Source organism: Diceros bicornis, chromosome 7 (genome assembly GCF_020826845.1).
Source record: "Diceros bicornis minor isolate mBicDic1 chromosome 7, mDicBic1.mat.cur, whole genome shotgun sequence".
NCBI lineage: Eukaryota > Metazoa > Chordata > Mammalia > Perissodactyla > Rhinocerotidae > Diceros > Diceros bicornis.
Window position 1 is genome coordinate 16574248 of NC_080746.1, and position 11305 is coordinate 16585552.

Here is an 11305-nt window from a genome sequence, read left to right on the forward strand (position 1 = left end):
CTCTGTAACAACAATGGTGAAAATGAATTGAGGCCACTGAAATAAGACAAATATTTATTCAAGCCCTGCTCTGTGCCCGGCACTAGGGATACAACCACGAGCAAAGCAGACCAGCCCCTGTCCTCCTAGAGGGAAGGTCCATCCATTCACAGTCCCCTGAAGGTGGGACACAGACAAGTAACTTCAAGTGCAGAGAGTACCAGGCACAGGGGTCCCGGCGCCACGCGGGGAGGGCAGAGACGGCTCACAGAGGATGGAGAGGTGCACGTCAGGAGTCAGAAATGCCTAGAACCGGCCCCCTTGGCAGCACATGCCCCGAAGCGTGCGCCCTCGCACAAGACTGCTCAGCCGCTGTGCAGGAACTCCCCGGGCCACCCGTGTGTCCCATCGCCTCCTGCACAGCGTGTCTGGGAACAGACTCACCAGCTTTCCCTCAGACCTGCTCCCCTCTGGCTTCCCTGTGTCTGAAAGCGGCATCACCATTCTCCCTCGTCTCCAGGCTAGAAACCTCCAAGTTCTCTCCGACACTTCCCGCTCCCTCATCTGCTGTTCACAATCTGTCCCTACATTCTGCTGCTCCTTGGAAATGTCACTCAAATGCACCCCCCTTCTGCCATCACCCCCCAGGCCCGCGGCCCCTCTTTGGGCACTGCACTCCTCTGCCCAAGGATCCTCAATGGCCCCCCCAAGACCGGAGGCACCCACCTGGACCTCTTCTCTTTGGGTTTCAGGTCCTCTCGAACTGAGTCAGTTCTGCCCGACCCCTGCCCACCCTTACTGCTCGCAGACAGGACCCTTCCTTCACCCGCCCCATCCATTCTGCCCGTCACCCAATCCTCAGACATCCCGTCCCCACTCTGCCTGCCAGGCCCTCCTCCCCGTGAAGCCCTCCCTCCTCGTCTCTGAGCTCCAGCCCATGTGAACGCCTGCTCCGAGGGTGGCCAGCGCACGTCCACGCGCCCCACGTTCCATCGTGCGCTGTGTCCTCCAAACCACAAACCCGCTGAAGGAAGGGCCCTGCTCGCCAGGTGCTCACCACCACCCACCCCCCGCTGGGTTCTACGTAAATGACTCAGGTGTTCAGTTGTTTCAAGAAAACCTCTGACGAATCTTTCTATACAGAGCCTCTTCCTCCCTTTATTAGGCCCAAGTACAGAGGAAGGAACTGGGGCTCTGGAGCGCCCCCTGATCTGTGCCGTGGCCCGGAGCGTCACACTGTAGGGCCCCCTGTAGACCCCCTTTCCGCGTCTGTACAAATGGAGATGCTCACATCTACTCCCCGGGTAGCAGGGTGACTGAGCAAGCAAGCCGAGTGCACAGTCAATACCACGTTAAACTGATTCCCTCTTCCTTCCCATAATTTACCTTGGCTGGTACTGTGGCATAAGAAGTTCCTTCACACTGGATTTCCTCTAAATGTAAGCCATACCCTATTTCATGTGACCAAATGTGATAATCAAGTAACAACTATTTCTTGGGTTCCTACTATGAGCAGGGGCCGATTTACAGGATGTGGAAGGACGGTGCTTGCTTGGTTAGGAGCCGAGGATGGGAAAAGGCACCAGGCTCTTCAAGGTACCTGCCGTCTGGGTGAGAGAGAAACAGGAATAGATAATCATCAACAGCAGGCAGGAGCTGGGAGCTAAACCCACCCATAAGGAGGCAGCATGGGAGGAGCCCACCAGGGATGCTCCCTGGGCACCTACAGGCCGCCCTTCACACTGACAAATCACATTCCCATCCTACTCATGTTCACACCCACAGCAACCCTTTCAGGCACGTGAGATTATCCCCATTTTACAGGTGAGGCAAGTGAGGCTCAGAGAGGTTAAGCGATGTGTTCAAAGTCACTCAGGGAGTGACACCAGGATAGGAACCGGGGTCCACCCGACACAGCAGCTAAAGCTGCCACCGCTTCCTGCTGGGACGGAAGGGCTGGAGGAGGAGGGCTTCCCAGGCTTCCTTGTGTGGCTCCAGCTGCACCTTGAAGGCTGGGAAAGGTGTGGGTGGGCAGAAAAGAGGAGGAGAGGAAGGGGCCAGGTTGAGATGTGAGGTGCCTGGTGTGAAGGTGGGCAGACATGGGGCAGAGGATCACGTCCAGAGGCATAAAGCTGGGGCCAGCGTGTGGGGCCTTAAACTCCAGGGTATCACACAGGAACTCTATCCAGGAGCCCAAGGGGCCACCGAGGCTCTGGAGACCGGGTCACATGGCACAGATACCATCCTTTGTAGGAAGGCAGCTGTGGCAGCAGGTAGCCAGAAGCAGAGCCTGTAGGCTGCCCAGGGAGGAGGCTGTTACTGGCACCCAGGGGTGAGCCCTTAAAGCCCCCAGTGGGACAATGGCAGTGGAAAAGGGAAGGTCAGACTGGGTGCAAAAGTGCCAAAAGAACTGAGAGGGCTGAAGCCATAGAGCACAGGAGAGTGGGCCAGGGGCGGCAGAAGAAGAGCCAAAGGGTCCAAGGGGCCCAGGCCACATGCCTGGGAGAACCTAGAGCTCTCGCCACAGGAGGGAGTCAAGAGGAAGCGCTGGCCCGGGGTGGGGGTGGTGGGACATCCAGGGTGCTGGGGCAGCCAGTCTACTGGCTGAGAGAACGCAGAGCCAAGAATCAGTCAGACTCCAGACCCAGGTGGGGGTGGGGAGACAACCCGTCAGCCCCACAGGGAGGAGAAAGTGTCGAGCTGACACTGGAGAGCATGAAGATAAACTGAGGCATGGGATGGGGAGGGGAGGGCTGAACAGCTTAGGAGCAACAAGTAGTAGCGCAAGAGCACTGGGCTGCGAGTCCAGAGGCCTCGGCTGTGGCTGCAGAGCCTTGGACAAGTCATTACACCTCTCCTAGCCTCAGTTTCTGGGGATCGATAATCCCTCCCTACAGGGCGGTAGTGCAGATCAAACGCTGTAGGGCCCTAGGAGAGATGAAATGAAGTGTTTTCTAAAAAGCACTTGGAGAACTGCAGAACTCAGTCCACACGGAAGGGATTCGTAGTGTACAGAAGTAACAAGAGACGCTCTCTGCCCACACACACTCACGGCCACTGCCACCCCCACCAGCCGCACAACCACCGGCTCCTCGTTTTCCGAGGTTTTTCTCCCTCACCCGAGATGAGTCTCTCTGCCCTGCTTCCTTCCATCTTGGCGGGACTGAGACACCAGGGGCAGCCGAGGCCCACTCTCCAGCAGCCCCCGCGTCCCGGCAGCTGGGAGCTTCTCCCTAGAGTCTCCACTTCTCTCCCACTACGCAGAAGTTCCCTCTCCATCCTCAGGGAAAACCCAACGGGAAAACCAGACCCAGGGGCAGACTGGGGGTCTCTGGGAAGAACTTTCGGTGTTGGGGGGGGAATGTCAGCCAATTATCAAGATGCCTGGGGAATGGAAGGGGACATAGAAAACCAGAACCTCCTCCCAACCCCTCTCCATAATCCTGCCTTTTCCCCACCTCCCCAGAGCTCCCCGGACCAGCCTTGCCTCTGGCTTCAGAGGCAGGTCCAGAGGAGGACTGGGAATGGAGCTGGTGAGGCAGGCGGAGGGCGGTGGGCAAGCCCGGGCCGCAGCTCCCCCAGAAGGCTTACTCCACAAGACATGGGCAAAATATGGAAAATTAAACAAACCCAAACACTGTAATGTGTGCATATTAGATTAACTCTCCAAAGGGTCGCGACCTTGAGGAACACATCCAGCCAGTGAAGAAAATAATAAACCTGATTAATGATGAGGCATGAGCTGCAGCTTCAGCAAATACAATCGGCCTAGTGATGCCCAATGTAGTTCCAGGGTCTTTCTTCCTGGGACACAGTTGACCTCTCCAGGCCCCTCGCGCCCCATCACTAGAGCACAGACACACAGGGAGTAAAGCGGGACCAGATTTCTCTCTCAGCTGCCCACTGCCCACCTATACAGCCTCTATCCCAGGGGATACCACACCAGCTGCTTGCAGGTGCTCCTGGAACCGTCACTGCCACCCAGGTGACCCACAGGGAAAGTACAGGCAGTTGTCTTCATTACTGGCAGGGCTCAGTGGTCTTGGCCAGTCCTAGAGCCTCTTGTTTCGGTCTTTACAGATGCCCAATGCCTGGCAAAGGGGCCCGGTGGAGCCCAGAGCTCCCTCTCCTCTTTCCAGACAACCCAGTCCCTTGGAAGACATGCCCAGGAGAGCCACTGGAGGGAGGCAGGGAGGTGGCACCGCGTGGCATCACCAGACAACAGCACCAGGAGGAAGATGGCAGCATGAACTAGAGATGCCAAGAGCTGTGCAGGCAAAGGTCCGGCGGGGGAGAAGCTTGGCCGCATTGCCCCGCCACTGCCAGGCAGGCCGGCCAGAAGCCCAGTCCCAGCCCCCCACTGCTGCCTCCCCCACCCCAAAGGCCCTCTGCCAACTCTCCCAGGGCTCGAACTCCTTCTCTTTCACTTTCTTCAGCTCAGGGGAGCCAGAGAAAGAGACACAGGTGCGCTCAGCGCCTTGAAACCCCTGTCCCAGCTGTCGCAAGCTGGCCCTCCACCCTGGCCAGGTCTGAGCAGCTCACGGTTCTGCCAGTCCTCACTGGAGAGAATCTCAATCAGCTCCCCTCCCCCTCTCCTCCCCAGCCCCCTCCCCCATCATACGCCCAAATGCAGGTCTCCAGAGTTTCTCCTTCACTTCCCACTCGGGGGAACTAGAGTGGGATGGGTGGGAACCTCGTTGGTCCAGGGAAAGAGGGTCATTTCTGATAGGACTCTGATCCCCCCAAAGCGAGACGGTGTGTAGGGTGGGGGGTGTGGTGGTGGCCCGAGTCCAGTGCAGGGGCAGGGGGCAGTCGAGGCAGATGGCAGTGAGGAAAGGGGGAAGGGGCTTCGTGGGATCCAGAGCTGCGCTGGGACGGGGGACTGCAGCCGGGGAACCGGGAATGGGGCGATCGGAGAAGCGGAGGGTGACGGACGCGGTGTGGGGGAGCAGCGCCAGTGTTCGGAAGGGGCCGTCATCCCTGCAGGGGGCAGAGGCAGGGCTGGGAGTTGCACAGGGAAGGAGGAGGACCAGAGCGGGAGGACCGCGAGCCCGGGGAAGAGATGCGGAGGGGGGAGATGGGGATGGAGACTGGAGGAACTACGGGAGCAGAGCGGTGGGGTTCAGAGCCCAGTCGGGAGACACGGGCATCGGAGTGCAGGGGACAGGCTGGCTGAAGGCGGGAGAGGGGTGGAAGGGCGCCGGGGAGGGGGCGGGGGCGGAGGCGGGGGGCAGGGGAAGGGTGCGGGCAGCGGCCCCGGAGGGGAGGACGGGCGGAGACGTCAGAAGTAGGCATGTGGTCGCAGCGAGGGGCGCGCGCAAGGGGCCCGCGCGGATGGGACGCGGGGGGCGCAGGGGGCAGCGCGAGGTGCGGGCTGGGGGCGCCGCGGGGCCCTGCTCTTACCTGGGCGGCTCCGCGCTCCGGGGCTGAGCTGGGGCCGGGCGCTGCTCCGCCGGCCGCCGGGCCGTTGTTTTCCTTTTTCCCTTCTTCCGCAGCAGCCGCGGCGGCTCCAGCGCGATCCGCCGGCAGCTGAAGGCAGAGTCTGTGTCCGGCCGCTCGCGAGCGGGGAGCGGGCAGCGCGGGAGGAGCGCGGCCGAGGCGCGGGGCGCCGCCCGGCGGGCAGCGCGGGAACAGCGGCGGGGCTCGCCGGCCGGGGGGGCGCCCCTTCGGGGCCGGCACAGCCGCGCAGCCCGCACGCCCTCGGCGCCCGCTCGGTCCTTGCCCCGCGCGCCCCGAGGCGAGACGCCAGAGGAGCGGGGCGGCGGCGGGGCCGAGCGGCCGGGGGCAAACTTGCCGCCGCCCCGGGGGCTGCGGCCGAGCGGCAGGCGCGGGGCTGGGGAGGCGGCGCCGGGCAGGGGCGCGAGGGGCCGCGGGAAGAGGTGCGGGCGCTGCAGTGTGTGGACCTCAGGGGGACCCGGCGCAGCCCTCACCCTGCACCGCCCTGCGCAAAGGGGCAGCCCAGCCCGGCCCGAGGAGGGACAGCCCGGCCGGCTTCGGCGGACAAAGGGCGCCTCCTGGTGGGGTTTTGGGGAAGAGCGCGAGGGCCGAGCGTGCCCTGTTACTAGACTGCGGCCTCGGTGGTGGCGAAGACAGAGAGCCAAAGGTTTCACGCAGAGAGAAAAGGCCAAACTGTTCCAGGAGGCTGAAGAGAAACGCCTACATTTAGTAGTTCCAGGGCACTATTTTGTGACTATAAACGTCTTGGGAGGAGCTGTTATCCTCTTGTCTCAGATGAGGACCATGCGTCTAGGAGAGGCGAAGGGACCAGCCCAGGAGCCCAGGGCTCCCAAAGAACACGGTAGCGAGTGGCAGGACCAGGAGGGCAGCCACGCTTTCTGACACGCGGTCAGTGCCCATATTTACACCACAGCGGCCCTCAGGAGGAGGCTGGGGAACGGGGTTGCTGGGGAAGGAGGCCCAAGGACACGTGACCTCCTCAGACATTAGTTCCTGTTTTCCAACGCACACGGTCTCTGTCCTGGGCAGACGATGGACTGATCACGGAGCCCTCCCACCTTCAACACCCGACCATCCGCACGCCCACACCCTCACCAGATCCTCTGTGAAGGGTTTGTCCCCCGAAATACTCGGTGGGTCTTGGGCATGAGAGGAGGGTCTCTGGACTGTAGAATATTCGTGGACACTGCATTCCCCAGGAAGGGTAAGCCACCCGCTCTTCCCACTTCTCTGCAACCCAGGCCGCAGGTAGGCATGTGGGTCACAAGGGTCCTATCTTCCCATCCCCCCTCCACACACTGGGCCTGATAAATGCTCCTCAGGGAATACATTATTTAGCACCGACTGTGTGCCAAGACTATATCACTTACACAAGTGTGTCGTCCAATAACATTCGCATCAACTTTGAAAGGTAGGTGTTGAGGTGACACTAACCCCATGTTCCGGATGAGGAAGTCTGCTAAAGATTTAAAATCACCTGTAAGCCAGCCACACCCTGGAACGAACAGGCTACATGGAACTAATTCCTGATTCCAGCTCTGTCCCCCACGCTGGGCCTCATTTGCAAAATGGACAGAAGGGCAGCAGAGGCCAAGCAGAAAGTACACTGGAGGAGTGGGGGGCGTCCCTGGGACCCTGGGCAAGCGACTCCACGACCCTCCGCTTCAGTTTCCACAGCGCTAAACATGAGGGGAGCAGACTAAATAAGTTCTAAAGTTATTTCAAACTCTGAAGTGCCACGGGTGGACCCCAGGCTCTTTTTATTGGAAGGATGCAAGATCAGCGAGACCACAGAGGCTTAAGTGTTTGGGAGGAAAAATACTATCTAAGTGAAACGCTTCACCTTATTCTTGTGTCTGGTGAGCTCATCCTATTAACAGGGAGGTGGGAAGGAGCTTTGGGCAAAGGTCAGAGGGACTGCTGATGGGTCTGGAGGGAGCCTTGGCAGTGGCCTAATGCAGACCCGTTTCTCCCCTTCCTGCAAGGATGATTCTGACTTTCTTTCCCCAACCAAGGCCTCTGGGCCTAGAAGCAAGGAGCCCTCTATGCGTCAGATTGTGGCAGCAATGCCCGAGAAGCCCGCCTTCAGCCCCAGCCTGGCTGTCCCCGCCCACTTTCCTCTCTCTTCCTTCTGCTACCAGCTGCTGAGTTCTTTGGAGTACTCACTGCTTGCTCTCCACTTTCTTTGCTCTTGAATGTCAGTGCCACTTGTCAATCAAAATTTAATTCCAGGCAAGCTCAACTCCCAGCCTCAGCTGAGTATGGGGATGGGGTGGGGAGGTCAGTCGGATCATATTTGGATTCCACAGCAGGGGTATGTCCGAGGGCATGAGGCTGGCCCAGCTGAACTATCTCTGAGGCTGCTGCCTTGAATGAAAAGGCAGAAGCGTGGGGAAATGGGGCTCTGTCCCCTAGAACCTTTCTGCTGAAGCCCCCCTCACAGCCGGCTGCTGTGCTGTGCTGGACAGACAGAGTTCAGACAGGGTGCTTGGGCACTCTGGTTAGGCCTCGTGGGTCTGAGCTCTTTGGTGGCTGGAGCCCAGAAAAGGGACTTTATTCTCCTGGATTTATTTTTAGTTCTTCCTTCTTTGTATTGCCTCAGGTGCGTCCACAAAGAATACTTGATCTGAAATTTACCTACTATGTCTTTTCCAAAGGTCTTTTTGAAGGTTCATCACAAGTTCATAATGAACCCACTGCATAAATGGGGCCAACTGAGGCACACAGTGACTGGGTGACTTGTCCTCACTTCGCTTAGTGGCACATGCCATCATGTCACTGTCTCTTAGAAACTATTGCAACAGTCTTCTAACTGATCTCCCTGCCTGTAGGTTGGCTTCCTCCAACACATCCACAAACGGCTGTCAGAGTGATGGACCTAAAACAAGCTTTACAACTTCAAGCCCTCGCTTAAAACCCTTTCACAACTGCATGTGGCCTATAAGGTAAAATGGAGTCCAAAACTCCTTAGCACAGCATATAAGCTCCCTGGTTACTTCTCCTGCCTCACCGCCCTCTTCTCCTACTGCCCATCTCATACTCCATCAACACCAAACTGCCTACCATCAGTTCTCTGGTCCTCTGATTTTATGCTCTGTGCCTTTAACACACTGAATCCTGCCTGGAATCCCCCCTCCCACTCACATGCACCCACCCACAGGTACACAAGTTCATATTTACCTTTCAAAACTCGGTTTAGGAATCTCCTCCTACTAGAAGTTCCCCCCCCCCCCCACCCCGCTATCTGGTCCTTTCCCAACAGAATTACTACTCCCGTCTCTAGAATTCCCTTGCACTTATTAGAGCTTATGGTCACTTGTTTCATGTCTGCTTTCACTAGCAGACTGCGAACTTGTTCTCCTGGGTTTATTTTTAGCTTCTCCCCTCTTTGTAGTTGCCTCAGGTGTATCCATGAAGCAGAATACTTGCTTTTTTTTTTTTGGTGAGGAAGATCAGCCCTGAGCTAACATCCATGCTAATCCTCTTTTTGCTGAGGAAGACTGGCTCTGAGCTAACATCTATTGCCAATCCTCCTTTTTTCACCCCCCCGCAAAGCCCCAGTAGATAGTTGTATGTCATAGTTGCACATCCTTCTAGTTGCTGTATGTGGGACGCGGCCTCAGCATGGCCGGAGAAGCGGTGCGTCGGTGCGCGCCCGGGATCTGAACCCGGGCCGCCAGTCGCAGAGCGCACGCACCTAACCGCTAAGCCACGGGGCCAGCCCAGAATACTTGCTCTTAAATTTACCCAGCGTCTCTCTTCCAATGGTCCCTTTGAAGGTTCATCACAAGTTCATAATGAGAGTATGGACTTGAAAAAAGTTCTATACTAACAGCACCGTGCGTGGTCTAGTAGGTGCTCAGTAATGTGTTGAATGAATGAACCAGCGTGGAGTAGGGTTAGTGGGGTCTGCGTTCTGGCAAATCACATTTGCTCCTGTCGTTGGCCCACGTGAGTCAGGTGGAACTGCCCACCCGGCACCGTGAAACCATTGGTCCCGCTGAGCTTGAAGCCTTACAGTCCTAAGCTGCAGCTGGGGTTCACATTCGAGGGACTGAGGTTGAAGGAAGCAAGAGCCTGACTGAATGTCCTTATCGCCCCACAGTGTTAACAAGCAGCAAGCCTGCCAGAGGACTACACTCAGATCCACATTAAATGAAAATAATTCTCTCTGTCCTTCTTGCCACCTGTTTGGGGGATAAATGGTTCATTCCTAAAGGAGGACGTCTAGCAGAGCCAGTTTAGAAGCAGAATTGAACTTAGAAAGGGAACTGGTACGCAGCAGGCCACGAAGACACGCGCGCCCTCACTCCTTCCTCTTTCTCGACTCCATCTTCGCGGTAGCAGCAGCGGTGGCCGCGATTCAGTCGCCAACATGCAGCTCTTTGCGCCCAGAAGCTACACACCCTCGGGGTGACCGGCCAGGAGACGGTCACCCAGATCAAGGCTCAGGTAGCCTCATTGGAGCCAGATCGCTCCAGAAGACCAAGTCGTGCTCCTGGCAGGCGCGCCCCTAGAGGGTGAGGCTACCCTGGGCCAGTACTGGGTGGAGGCTCCGACCACTCTGGAAGTAGCCAGCCCCATGCCTGGAGGTCAAGTCCGTGGTTCCCTGGCCCGTGCTGGGGAAGTAAGAGGTCAGACTCCGAAGGTGGCAGAACAGGAGAAAAAGAAGAAGACAGGCCGGGCCAAGCGGCGGATGCAGTAGAACCGGCACTTTGTCAATGTTGTGCCCACCTTTGGCGAGAAGACGGGCCCCAATGCCAACTCTTAAGTTCTTTGTAATCCTGGCTTTCTGTAATACAGCCACTCACTCCAGTCAAAAAAAAAAAAAAAAAAAAAAAGGGAACTGTTCCCTGATTTTTACTCCTGCCTTAAAGGATGCAATAGGCAGTAGTTTTGCCTAATGCCATTGTGGCCAAGTTTTAGCAGAGAGCAAATACATATGCATGTGGGTTTAGATGTACATGGTCTCGACGCCTCTTAACAGCATATTGCTCAGCCTTGCTGGCTGCAAAGACTATATCTCATGTTAAGAAGCCCACCTCCACTGAACAACTCTGTTATAACACAGCCCACTCCCCCCAACACCTATCTCCATTTTATCAGCCTAGGCATAAAGAATACCACTCACACTGAAATGAGAATGAGAACTGAGATCATCGTTGTTTAAAAATACAACCTGCCTCGGGCTGCCCACTCTCACCACTCCTGTCAACATAGTACTGGAGGTTTTGGCCAGAGCAATTAGGCAAGAAAAAGGAATAAAAGGAATCCAAATAGGTAACGAAGAAGTGAAACTCTCACTATTTGCAGATGACATGATTGTATATATAGAAAACCCTAAAGAATCTGTTGGAAAACTATTAGAAACAATCAACAACTACAGCAAAGTTGCAGGGTACAAAATCAATCTACAAAAATCAGTTGCATTTCTATATGCTAATAATGAACTAACAGAAAGAGAGCTCAAAAAGATAATACCATTTACAATTGCATCAAAAAGAATAAAATACCTAGGAATAAATCTTACCAAGGAGGTGAAGGACCTATACAATGAGAACTACAAGACATTATTGAGGGAAATCCATGATGACATAAAGAAATGGAAAGATATCCCATGCACGTGGATTGGAAGAATAAACATAGTTAAAATGTCTATATTACCTAAAGCAATCTACAGATTCAATGCAATCCCAATCAGAATCCCAATGACATTCTTCACAGAAATAGAAAAAAGAATACTAAAATTTATATGGGGCAACAAAAGACCCCGAATAGCTAAAGAAATCCTAAAGAAAAAGAACAAAGCAGGAGGCATCACAATTCCTGACTTCAAAACATACTACAAAGCAATAGTAATCAAAACAGC

At 56.0% G+C, this 11305-nt stretch overlaps 1 pseudogene; it reads left to right on the top strand.

Annotated features, from left to right (window-relative positions):
• The first annotated feature begins 6873 nt into the window (after positions 1-6873).
• Positions 6874-10207, top strand: LOC131408193 (ubiquitin-like FUBI-ribosomal protein eS30 fusion protein; annotated as a pseudogene).
• Positions 10208-11305: the final 1098 nt, after the last annotated feature.